The sequence below is a fragment of the Sparus aurata genome, chromosome 22 (genome assembly GCF_900880675.1).
Source record: "Sparus aurata chromosome 22, fSpaAur1.1, whole genome shotgun sequence".
Taxonomy (NCBI): domain Eukaryota; kingdom Metazoa; phylum Chordata; class Actinopteri; order Spariformes; family Sparidae; genus Sparus; species Sparus aurata.
Window position 1 is genome coordinate 29,029,170 of NC_044208.1, and position 13,708 is coordinate 29,042,877.

The window sequence follows — 13,708 nt, forward strand, 5'->3', positions numbered from 1 at the left end:
ACGCACAATAGAATGTGATGAATATTAATGCTGTTAAAGCAGTTGTCTACGTGACCTGACAGTCATGAATAATGCATGATGGACTCGTAGTGCTCATATAAGGCGCTTATGGTTCCATATTTACGGTTCATTATATGAGATATATTTTAGCTTTCACTTGGAATGGTGCACAGCAGTTTTTGTAAGTGAGGTGTGCTGCTAAAGCTGCTCTGCAGAGCGTGTGCAACATACAGTCCAACAGTCATACTGCCCCCATGTGACAACTGCAGCAACCAAAATGAGTCTGGGAGAATAAATTAGGTGTTTGTTTTTTCCTGATCTTTATGTGTTGCTGTAAATCTGTTACTCACTGCAATCACAGCAGCGGCACTCATGAAACAAACAATATTATTGTCAACAAACTTCAGCAAATTCATAATTAAAGTTTATTTTTCCATTTTATCAGAAGGAACAGCTCCTAATTTCTCCTTCTGTTCCTCCTGTTTCCACTTATTTTAGTCCTCCTGGTGGGCAAACAAAGCAATTCATTTTTGTCTGAGGAGAAGAGGAACACATTTATGAATGTCATGGTTTCCCTCCTGGCCCTGACACTGGAAAATAAAACTAGGCTGCATTCAAGATAATTTAAAAACTTGATAGCTCACCTGGTGAGTGTGTGCCTTGTGTTCAAAGGTCCCTCGCTGCAGCCTGTTGCTGTAATGTAGGAATTTATCAGTTGTAAGGGCTGATATTCAACTTTTTTTTCACATTATTGTCTTGTGTCTTTTTTTGTGTCTGATGGGCGGATAAATTAAATCAATGAAAAAATGCAAAATTTTGTCTCTGATGCAGCATCTGTCTGTCTGTTGTCACAGTTCTGGTGTCTCCACTCAACTAGTAACAATAGATATCAAATAAATGAAGTGGACTGGAAATAAAGTAAAGTAGCAGAACATGATAATTTATGATTTAAAGAACCTAAAAGTTTTACTTAAATACAGTAATTCTAAGTTCTGTATCGTAGGTAACTGGACTCATTTCAGTTTGTTGAAGACGTTTCACCTCTCATCCAAGAGGCTGCTTCAGTTCTAACTAACTGGAGGGGAGTCGCAGGCATTTAAAATATGTGGGAGTGTCCTTGTGGGGTGTGGGAGTGTTCTTACAAGTGTGGGACTGTCCTTGCATAGGATGGGAATGTCCTTACATACTGTGGAAGTGTCCTTACAGAGGTAGGGAGTGCCCTTACATAGTGTGGGAATGTCCTTACGTAGTCTGGGAATGTCCTTACGTAGTGTGGGACTGTCCTTACAGAGTCGTTAAGGACACCTGTGAGCTCTGAGTTTCAGAGTCGTTAGGGCCACTTGTGGGTCATTGACCCAACTGGCCTTCATGTAGGTCTCTGAGGCCAGGTGATCCCAGGTGTGAATGGTTGTTAAGCTGCCTGGGGAGAGAACTCAGTAATGCATTGTAGATGGGTGATCAGGACACTCCCACACAAGGTTTAAAAAGCCTGTAACTTTCCTTCAGATAGGAGGAACTGAAGAAACCTCTTGGATGAGACAGAAATTTTTTTCAAGAAACTGAAAGAAGCCCAGTTGGCCACGATACGGAACTTTACTTTACCAACTACCCATCCTGGATGACTGAGAACCTTTATCATGAACAGTACTTGAGTAAATTGTAGTCGGTTACATTCCAACACTGATAATTCCATAAACAAAAACAATTGTATTTATTTATTTCATTAATTTTTTTTGCAGCAAATGTATATTGATTACTAATTGGGATTAGAATCAGCGCTGAAAAACAACTTATCCGTCGGCTGCTGTTTTAACTGCTTTAAAAGCTCCCAGCTTTTCTCCCTCGATGTCAAAGAGGCATAAAAACCCACAATAATAAAACACATCTTCATAAAAGTAGTACAATTTCTGTCTTTTCAAATGCAAGTGTATCTGATTACACAAATCATTAGAGTGCATTCAGGTCAGTAGTTCCAGTTTCTTTCTGCGTGCCGGCTCGCTGATGAGCACTCACAACTGAATGGAGCTGAGCCGTTGTTAATGAATGTTATTTGTTCCACCGGTGCTTTTAAACTGCAGCAGTGAGAGAAGTCTGTCCCTTACCTGAGTAATCTGTGCACCTGTCGCTGCCAGTATATATGTTTGAGTACAGCGCAGGCAGTGACAGTGAAAGTATTCATGAGTTGACCCCGATGTAGTCATTTAATGCACTTTTCAACTGCAGAGGGAGACTAAAACCATTTTAATGGTGTGTAATTTCTCAGAGTGCTTTGGTTTTTCCAGTTTCCTCCACTTTTAGCGGTTCTCCCTGGCCTCCACCTCCCTCCACCTCCTCCTATCTCCGGCTCGTTCATTGTGTCACAAACATCCGTCGAGTGCGTTGCTGCCATTACTGTAGCTAAGAAGGACAAACCAGAACATTATTTGTGATTATGAATACATATATTTGCTTTTATCTCCTGCCTTTGGTCCTTTCATACACATCTGAGTAGTTATTTCACATTACCACAAAGTGTTTTGCCCTTTCAGTCGGCTATAATGTAGCATTAGCAGCTAATAGCTGTCAGAACCTAAACAGAGTGTTTTTCGTTCACAGTTATAACGGTCTGAATGGACTATTTCAGTTCAGTCGTTACCTTTCTCTCCAATAACTTCTATTATTTATACACTGGCCTGTATTTTCACACCTAGCTTGAAATATATCCCCTTGTCTTCGTTTAGTAAAAAGTAAAAAGTAAAAAAAAAAGAAAAAAAAAAAAGAAAAACATTCCAAAAATGTTTTCTGAACCGGTTTCACCTTCGATACAGAGTTAACAGAAGAAGACCAGGCAAGAACAGAACAATATAAGGTGTTATATGGTAATATATATGAGGTCATGTTCTCATGATACATATGTATTTGGTAAGACTTCATAATTATGGTATATTGGAAAGTTGTGATTGATGTTCATAATAGTTTATAAATGGTTAATAAATACTGAGTAGTTTATTCATAAACATTATTTTGACACCAATAGAGAGTTGAAACTGGCGTTTTTAACCTTAACAATTACTTAATAAATGTTTTATGAATCATTTTATTGTTTCCGAACAGTAAAACTACTTCACTAAATCTAATAATCTGTAAATCTACTGTAATGATGGATGTTATAAAATGTTATCCATGTTAATAAGTTATTTTTTAGCATAGAAATCAGTTTAAGTACATTTAAGTCAGAATTGGACACATTCTTAACTAATCTTCATTTGAAGTTTGAGTCAATTTTAATGTATGTATTAGCACTGATATTATTGTCTCAGTCATTATTGGTCAAAACGCAGAGAAACACACAGATTTATACTGTAGTCTTCAAAATGTTGCTGATGTGAAGGTGGAGATGGGGTGAATGTACGGGTGGAGGTGTAGGTGGAGGTAGATGAATGGGTGGAGGTGTAGGTGGAGGTGTAGGTGGAGGTAGATGAATGGGTGGATGTGTGGGTGGAGGTGGAGGTGTAGGTGGATGTATGTGTGGAGGTGTAGGTGGATGTGCGGGACAAGACCTCAGTACTTCTAAAATCCTGGCTGCGCCTACTGAGACTGCAAGGAGACAGGAGACAGTATTTTAGGAGTCTAGGAGACAGGAGTCTAGGAGTCTGGGAGACAGGAGTCTAGGAGACAGGAGTCTAGGAGTCTGGGAGACAGGAGTCTAGGAGTCTAGGAGACAGGAGTCTAGGAGACAGGAGTCTAGGAGTCTGGGAGACAGGTATCTAGGAGACAGGAGTCTAGGAGTCTAGGAGACAGGTATCTAGGAGACAGGAGTCTAGGAGTCTAGGAGACAGGGTTCTAGGAGTCAGGAGTCGAGGGCGCTCGGTTTCCTCCTAGCTCCCTTCGAAGCTCCCTACATTCCTCCAGAAACCAGCTAACGGCTCCGGAGCGAACACGAACTTAGTGCGCAGCTGCCCGCTCAACATGGTTTGATGCCCGGAGAGAGGACACGCCAGCATCCGGCAGAGAAACAACCGAAGTGGAGGAGCAGGAATACTTTTCTCTTCGTCCGTTCAGCTGTCAGCGTGTGTGTCCGTCCTGCCCGCTGTGTGTGAGTCCGTGTGTGTCCGTGTGTGTGAGGCGGAGAGCGGAGCTGTTGTTCAGCCAGCTGTTTTGGTCAGCGCGGTTAGCTGGCGGCGGCTAACAGCTAATGTGAACTTAGCTAGCATGTTGAGAGCAAACATCAGGTTTTTTGGGTTTGTTTCGGTGGTGAAATGGAGCCGAATGATCCGAACTGGGACCTCTCAGTGATGGTGAGACGTGAGAGCTGGATCAGGTTCGGATAGTGAAGCCTTGGTGTCGGAAAGGTTGAGGCTAGTTCGGCTGAGACGGGTCCACTGAGATTTGATTTAACGTTAAAGGCCGGAGCTAATCACGAAAACGTCACCTTAATTGACACGAGAATAAACCTCAGCCTGTAATTAACAGTGAAAACTTGAACGCAACACGTTAATACACATGCGAGCGTGTTAAAGTTACAGCTGTTACACCTGGCGTGTCATAAAAAGTGTAAAAATGTCGATTTATTGATCGTTTGTGCGGTTTTTTAGTCGCTAAACCGTTTGTGAAGCAGCATCTGATGGGGGACAACATGTCAGCAGTTTACTCTGCAGCCTGATTGTGGAGAAGAAGTGTTGTGCAAACCGTTCCTGTGGTTCTGCTCTCCTGCTGGGTTCGGCTGTGTTGTTCCAGAACATGTTAGCTGAGTGGAACCAGAAGCTGCTCCACATCATTTATTTGAACACCTGCATGTGTGAGCAGGAGTTGTGTTTGCAGGACAGGGAGGTCCAACCTTCACAGTCTGCATGATGCAGCTGTTATTTCACATGATATGATATTATATTTATTCTTTGGACATCGATATGAAACTGCTGATGTCACAAAGTCTGCCACGATACGTATTGATTGGATTCGATAGATGACAGATGATCTCATATGCCCAGATCTTTCCACAAAACAATAACACAATACAATTTTTGATGAATCATCATCAGTATGTTGGATTGTGACGTCCTCAGATTGCTTCTTCTGTCCAGGCAAAGACTCTTCGTTTACTCATATTGATGACGAAGCATAGCAGTAAATGAGTGAAGCGATCGATCGAGTTCATTATTTATTTGCTTTCAGAACACTCATAAGTCCACTCTGTCATAAAACATTAACAGATGTAACAGATGTTATATTGTGTTGACGTCAGTATTTGAGATCTGCAGTCGTGGTCAAAAGTTTAGATACACTTGTAAAGAACTTGAACATCATGGCAGACTTAAAGTCCAATGATTTCTAAATCAGGCTCGAATTGAGGTTTTGGAAAAGTTCTTTCAAAATCCAGCAAGTCTGTATCAGGAACAGATTTAATTGAACTTTACTGATTCTGTCAAGAGAATTCAGCCAGTCGACGACCAGAAGCTGGTGGATGGATGTCAGAAGCTCCTGATGGCCCACAAACATTTCACCAAATATTAGAATCACTGTATGTATATTTCTGAGCCAGCAGGTTTTGGTCACATTTTCAGAAGACGTGTAATCAATTCATTACTGAACCAAACTTCATGAATGTTTTAGTGCCAGAGTAGTTTGTGTTCACAGAAACATGAGAGCTGTAGAAGTCACTGATGGCTGCCCTGATGTACATGTTCTTTATGAGTGTATGTAAACGTCAGCGACTTCTTTTAATATGAGATTCAAGATTCAGTTAACCTCAGATTTAATAACAGAGGACAAAGTAAGAAGACTTGTGCTGCTGTGAGCATGTAGACGGGTCACTAAGCTCTGTGTCAGTAGTTTGTTGTACAGGTTTTTCTCTCACGAGCATTAGTGAACTAATCCTCCTCTTATAGCTTCTCAGCATCATATGAACGTGACCAGGAGCTCTGCAGCCAAACAACTGTTCAGGAGCAGACGTGCAAAATGTAAGGCAGAGAGCACTGGGTCACTGGGTCACTGGGTCGGGCCGACACAGCATTAGTGCTGAAACTGTTTGTGACGGTCCTCGGGTCCGGAGTGTCTCTGACAGAATCCGGCTCACTCAGAGACGCTTCCTGTCTGGTTTTTAGATCGGACCTGACTGAAGTCTTCTGTCTATGATGAGCTTCAGAGACTCGGTTCTGTCAGTTTGTGAGTTCGGTCACCAGAATTGTTGTACGTCTCGCTGCTGTTTTAACTTAAAGACGCCAGATAACAGAGAGAAAGTTAAGTTTTTAAGCTTTTAAAACCAGGAGAAGACAACACCTCTGTCACATCACAATATAATGATGTAATATTTTATCAGAACAGATATTGCTGCCTTGTTTCTAGAAAAAAGTATTTTTTAGTGATTTGTCAACGTTTTCCTCGTATCTTACTCCTCTCCCAGGTGAGATCAGCACGCTGTTGACTGAAAGAAGGAAACTCAAACACCGAACTCACCTGAAGAATTTAAAGTAAGCAACACACACACACACACACACACACACACACACACACACACACACACAGGCTTCATTCATGTTTTCAGAACTAAGTGAGAGCATCAGAAATGCCTCCATGAGCAAAGTAGTTCACACACGAGCTAATTGCAGCCATGTTTTAATTGATCCTGCTTCTGTTTATATTACTTGGTGGACACAAATAGTTTTTCTTCCTCATTTAATTCATTCATACTTTCTCCTCTGAAGCTGAGCTGACCTCAGTCTGTGTGATTCTCTTGTAGTTGCATGCATCGTTCCAGAAAGACCACTAGGGGGCAGTCTCATGCTTGCTATTCCTCAGCATCAGCCCTGTCGTCCCGCTGTACAGATGCTTTCCTGTCATGTTGTGTGTTTCATGTTTGATGTATAAGAAGTTTGTGGACACAGGTTGATTGACAGGTTGCCGTTGTGCAGCTTGCATTAAGTCCTCTTCCTACAATGATAATATTTACTGTAAAGGTCGTCGGGCCACGAGGCTTCATACAGCTCCTCGTCTGTCCCTTGAAACTGTCTGTGTAAGAAACTTGTTTGACGACTACAACAGCTCTGTTGTTACTTCAGGAAATGCACAGAAGCCCATTATGTGTTAACTTAATTTTGCCCCCAGCAGATGATATTTTGTGGCCGACCTCCAACTGAATGAACTCTGTATGGTCTTTAATCCGCGGAAGTGTTTTTTTTTTTACACGTTTCATCATTTGTGGCTCGTTAAACAAATTGTATCGGTGTAACAACCGTCTCATTGATGTTTTGTGGTGATTTGCTGCTTTTTTAAACACCGTATAAGGACCTGGAGTCTGTTCTCAGAGCCGTTATCGCTTCAGTTTCTGCAATTTAAAGAGAAACTGCAATCAAGAACAGAGCCAAGTCTGGCCTGCTGATCCATACAGATACGTGTGACCCTCGTCTTTGAGTGTGGCGTAGAGAAAACAGTCACTTCTAAATCCTCTCAGCTCTTTTCACCTTCCTCCCTCGCCGTCTCGTCAGCTTGTTATAGCTTATCTGTCCCCCCCTCCTTCTTCTAAATGTCTCTGAATCCCTCCATCCTGGCCTCCCTGCCCTCCTGAACAACTGGCCCGGACAGCTGGCTGTAACAGCTGCTTGCCATCTCATTTTTGGCCTCTGTCCATCTGGGCAAGATTTTTCCATGGCGTTGTCTTTTTGAAAGCCGGCCTTTCTGTTTCTAAATCAGTCTTTATCCTTGTCTTTGTGTCACCATTCAGAAAAGAGCACACTGAAACCAAAATCTAGAGTTTTATATGATTATTTTCTGACATTGGAGCCAATTTTCTTTATGTTGAGCATCTGTTGTGTTAGCTCTGTGTTTTCTTTAGCTCCATTTACCACCATTACCTTTTGCTAACAGCACCAGTATTCATCTCCATTGCCTCACAATGAATCCCATGTGTCATCGGCACTATAATGGCCTGGTCTGAATTGTCTTTTGTCCATCTGCTGATAATATGCTGCAATCTTTCCTGATTGTACTTGTTGGCATTTAGTTAGGGGGAAATTTCCCTGAGCAATGGCAGTAAAGCAAAGTGAGGGAACGCACGAACAGTCTGCAAAGTTTTTATTCTGTCAGAGTTGGAAAAGGAGGCAATAAATTCAAGCTTCAGCTGCATTTTTACTCTCAGGACATTGGATATCCGTATCATCAGCCTCTTAGTTGAATAACGTATGACTATAATGTAAAGACAGGTGGAAAGATGTTGTAATATACGTTTGACTTCAATCTTAAACGGTGGTAAAATAGATTAGCAGAGGTTAAACGAGCTGTATAAAGTGCTTCAAACCAACATTGCAGTTGAGGGATTGAGCCATCAGCCTCAGTGACCTTCTGTCCTGTTGCTGATGTGCAGTTGTTGGTACTGTATCCTGTGTTGGTTCTCCTCGGGGCGGCATGGGGGTAATCGGGCCGGGAGCTGGTAGCCAACAGAGGCATGACTGCACATTTGCTGTCTATAATTCAAACTGTTGCACTGGGTCCTTTGAAGTTGAGCTGAAGGATTGAGACACTGGTGAATCCGTGGACCCCTGCAGCACCAGCATGCCTAATCTCTGTCCGTCTCTGCGGAGACTTCAGACTGCTACATGCTATGGATTTGTGTCTTTTGGTGCTGACAGGCCGGCTGGAGGGATCCACTGAAGATCTCTGAGAGAAAGATGTCCTCCCTGCTCTGAGGAGATAAACTCTGTCCCCATCAGGCCTGTCAGGGACATGGATTTAGATTAGTCTGAGATTAAAACTTTGCTTTCAGTGAGGATGAAATTCAACCTAGAACTCAGATTTCAAAGCTTCACACAGTCCAACCAGTCTGTGTGAAGATCCTTTGGAAACAGACCAAGAGTCTGTAGTCTAAACCTGTGATAACTGATCCTTTGTCCACTTTGGGGCAGCAGAAACAATTTGTTGTCATTTTTAGCAATAAAACACTTTTTTAAACCTTTTTTTTTGTCCTCTACCAACTCCCAAAAGAAATGTTTGCCTTTTTGGCTGCTGAATGCTCGACTGTGATCACCTGCTGGCTTCTTAGTGTGTCTGTTTGGTCCAGTTTGGTGCTGAGCAGGTAGTGTACAAGTTTTTAAAGCTTTTTTTAAACAGCTATGAGAGTAGCGAGAACTGAACCCAATCACAAAAGTTGCAGCCAAACAGCTAAACGATGGAACTCACTATAAACTCTGTGAATCTGAGGGGAGCTGCAGATTAATGTTCTCTGTAGGTTCACTGCTACAGTCGACCTCCTTGTAACAATCGACCGTTTTCTAAACCTCATTGTTTTCATGTCAGCACTTGAAACATTGCTTCTATATAAAGAAATCAGTTACAGCCACTTTGAATAACATAAGCATATTGAGATTAGCTCATAAATCTTAATAAGTTGTTAAAATAATAGCTGTGAAATTGTTTTGATTTAAATTAAATTCAAGACTGGATGATGTATTAAAATGGGGACTGCCAGTCAAATCTCTGCTGTGTGTAAACTGTAAAACCAAACAAACAAATCTTGAATGTGATTGTTATTTGAGAAGCTCACTAAACTTAAAAACTGTAACCTGTAGTTGGCGTTAACTCAGAAATGTTATGCTATTGAAACTCAAGTTAAATGCAGCTCATCCAGTTAGTAAATGAAGGATAAACGTGGTTTAACTTTGAGTCTTTGCATGTCACGTGTTTCTTAAAACTCACGAGGTGAAGAGGACAAATAAAGGAGTGACTAAGAAAGAGAAAAAAAACAGGCGTGTGTTTCTCATTGTCCGCGTGTGAGCTATAAATGGATGTGTGTTTTCAAAGCTCAATCACCGGATGACTTTCTAAAATAGTTTTGACTACTCAGTGCTGATGCTAGATTTCTCTACCAACATCCGCCGTTACTCACACACTCACACACTCACACACTCACACACTCACACACTCGCACAGGGATTGAGGGGTTAATTAGAGGAAACGCAGCATGCAGGCTCCAGCTATCATCCTGTTCATTGTATATCCTCTGATAAGAATTATTTCCCTGTGATCAGTTGAAGGACTAAAGGTTTCTGTTTTCAGTTCACAAGTTTGTCCGTTGGTCAGTCTGCCACTTCAGGTTCATGGTCCCCTGAGGATGAATCCTTCAGTAGGTTGAACTATTTGACTTTTATATCTTGAAAACTATTTGTTGCATTGCTATGAAATGTGCTACACATGTCCAGGATGCCCAGAAGGACAATTGCTAAAGACTTTAGTGATCCCTCCCCTGTTCATCAGTAAACCTGCTTGACGTCAGCATATTAGAATCGTCTATGTGAGCATGTTAATTGCTGATGTTAGCCTGAGTGCAGCCTCACAGGACTACTAGCATGACTGTAGGACTGTAGACTGGATTTAACAGTGCTTTCCTCTTTCCCTTTTGAGAATAGAGTTAATCAGTTGTAGTCATCTGCTAAAAGCCACCCAGGTATGAGGAGGTGTACAAGCAGATACTCAGTGGTCAAACCGGATCCTTCCAATGACTTCTTGATTACGCCGCTTCTTTGATTGTAGCTGGACTTAAGTCTCGGGTGCGTCTCTGGCATGTGGACGGTCCCATCAGGCCGACTTGAGCCTGAGCAGACGGAGGCATGGCTCCTATCATGGCATCTCACAAGCCATCCATCACATCAACTCCTATCTCGCTGTCTTTATGGACCTCGTAATTGAAAGCAGGCTGGTCGACAGGCACTTTTCTTTTTTGCTTCCTGGGCTTTAGATTAAAGAAATCAATAGCGCCTGGTGCTCCTTAAAAAGCATATGTGAAATATTATAAGCTCTGGCTACTACACTCTGCTTTCAGCTCTTTGACCTATTGAGGGCCTTGTGTGGGAAGAAGTGCTCTGAGAAACAAGCCCCGTCTCTGTGTTTTGCATCACATGAGCCCAGAGCCTTGCCACAGTATCAGTGCCTGCTCCACAGCTGTCACTGTTTGTATATTTGATATACTGACGGATGCCAAAAGGGAACAGGTGTTGCGTATTAGTGCCACTATTTTATTCAACCCCCGCCTCAGAAAAAGTTGACTGAGGTCGACAGAGTTGTCAGAGTGTATCATTGTAATATATATATCAGTCTGACTTTTGGACCGAGCTTTGCTACAAAGTTTTTGTGAGAAAAAAGGAAGAGAGTCAGAAAGGGAGCATGAATTAATGTGGTTCAGGTGGACTAAACCCTGTCGGACCCCAACAACAGATCAGGAACATGGGAATGTCTTTGAACATCGACCTTTTTCCTTCCCGCTGTCTCTGCTCGGGGAGTTCTGTTGGTCTGTGTTGAGTTTGTAGGAACACGAACCTCAGATGGAAACTTCAACACATTTATGTCCCGTATTCTTTTGTCAGGAATGAGTATTATTCCACAACCCTCTCTGATTCTTTTTTTGAATGATCCCTGGATTTAGATGAATTAGTCTTTTTGTTGTCATCATTGTTTGAGCTCCACATTAACCTCAGACAGACTAACTTCAGGATTTTCTAATCTGCTGTCAGAAACTTTACCAATCAGCCTGTATTTTCTGCTTAATATTTAATATAACATGTCTTCCATCACCTCACCAGTGTTGGTTTGTGTGTGTGAGACAGAGCGTTGGTTGCTTCACTGCGACTTTCCTTGGTTGTTTGGCTCTTCAGACAAATCCCAGCAGACAGGGCCCTGGTTCCCCCCACAGAGAACAGCCTCATTAGGATTTGTTGCACAAGCTGGAGAATGTTGACTGGCTGAGGGCTCAGCGAGGCCTTCTCTCTCAGGGACACATGTTCCTCGCTGCGGCCTGACCCTGGAGCTCTGGGCCTTGTCGAATCATATTTGGCTCATGTGCCTCCTGGTCAGGGGCTCAGTTACCCCTGGACTAACCTTATCCTTCCTCGCGGGGGCCTGTACGCAGTACGAACTTCAGGTTTTAATAAATGGACAGCTTGTTGATGCAACACAGACAGGCGATGTTGCCGTCACGAGTTATGGAGTTTGGTGAATATCACACCCTGTACTGTTCGGGTGCTAATTTAATGAATCAAAAGTTCAGAGAACTAACTGCACTCAAGCGCTCTATTCACACTGCGAGAGAGTAAAGTGGCACACTTTGAGTATTTATGTGACTGTAGAAGCTCTGTGCACCTGGGATACATAACGAAGCAACAGCAACATTTACAGTTATAATTAAGGTTTAATGAACAAATTCATGTCAAACTAAAAACAAACACAATCACTGATGTGGACGTGAGTTATTTAGCTTTTTGTTTTAGGCTGCTCCCACTGCCAGTCCACCTTTTTGCCACTTGGCCCAAACGGTAAACCAGATTTACTTCAGCTTGTGAATCCATTTTTAAGTTAGGCACCTTTTGGTGATAGGCCTCTGCCCTGGTGCCCTGCCCTTTTTGTAGCCCAAAAATGTGGCCACGATATTTTTGTTGACCAACTGGTGTAAGAGTCACCTGAAAGATAGTCTGTTAAAGGAGACCTATCCCCTTTTGCGCTTTTTTTCCTTTCTGTCATTGTTTTGTATCGGTTCTTGTGCATATAAAAGATCTTGATGGTTATGAAGATTAAACTCCACACCAGCAGAAGCTCCTCTATCCCACAGAAAACACTGCTCATGAAGCATCTCGTCAGTAGCCTTTATTTCTGTGACTTTCTGACATCACACTCTGTCACAGAGTCACACATTTGCATAATTTATGCCTGTCAGCTAGTTTGATAAGTAGGAGCTAATTTAGCGCAGCTGCTCTGTTGTTGTTGTTGTTGTTTTTGTTAGCGGTGCTGGATCAGGCGTGTGTGAGCTGACCAATCAGAGGAGACTGGGTATTCAGGAGGGGGGTCCTTAAAGAGACAGGATCGCAGCACCTAGCACATTTTAAAAGGGCAGATTTCAAACATGCAAGTCAGGCCACGATGTCCCTCAGACAGGAGTGAAGCTATTCAATTACTCAGACAAGCCACCCAATCTATTTTATAGGGAGTGTTGTGTTTATCACTTCCCCTTTAGCCGCCTCAGCCTGATGTAATATCATTGTCGCTCATGTTTGGCATTGACAGTCCAGGCTCTGATTAAATGGGGCGGATAATTAATGAATTGGCAGACTGTAGTTCCTCAGTGTCACCTTAACCTTGGATCTGAAAAAGGGCCGAAACAAAAGACCGACACAGGATGAACGTCAGCACTATCATGGAAACATTCGGTTGTTGTGCAGCAGACGTGAACGTTATGAATAATCTCAGAACAAAGCCACACAGATCTTGATTGTTAGTTTCAGCTTCCACCTCTGTCAGCTCAGCGTTTCCACGTCTGCCAGCTTCTCGGCAGACAGCGAGGACTTAATAAATGTCACTTCCCTGCCGACATTCTCTCCGACACTTTTGTCATTTCTGAACCTCCTCACACAGCGGATGCATTATGTGACTGAACCCTTTGCTCCGAGTTCTGTAGTTATTTTTTTTTTCTACACCGTAGAGACCCATAATACCTGAGAATGTGCCCTGCGACAGAACTGGATGGAAAACTGGACCTTAATAATCACAGATGGAGAACTGGCTTATCCAAACCCCTACAGAGCAAAGCCTTTTCCTCCTCCAGCTTCTTTTATCACTGCCAGGACATTGGTACATTCAACAAGTGGTTTGCCATGAGACTTTTGCTTTACCTCATGCTTCCTATGCTACGTCCCCAGGAACAATGGTATTCAAAGTTGGACTTTACCATTGAGCAAGGTAGGCAACTGCCTTGGGT

General features: G+C 42.6%; 1 protein-coding gene across 2 annotated transcripts in view; it reads left to right on the forward strand.

The window, feature by feature from the left end:
* The first annotated feature begins 3,827 nt into the window (after positions 1-3,827).
* disp1 (dispatched homolog 1 (Drosophila)) overlaps positions 3,828-13,708 on the forward strand; it is a 72,386-nt gene continuing 62,505 nt past the window's right edge. The window contains exons 1-2 of one of the 2 annotated variants that reach the window (XM_030404724.1): positions 3,828-4,075; positions 6,380-6,446. The gene's annotated coding sequence lies outside the window, so the exon portion shown is untranslated. The remainder of the gene's footprint in view (positions 4,076-6,379; positions 6,447-13,708) is intronic. The other variant, XM_030404725.1, reaches the window with a different exon arrangement.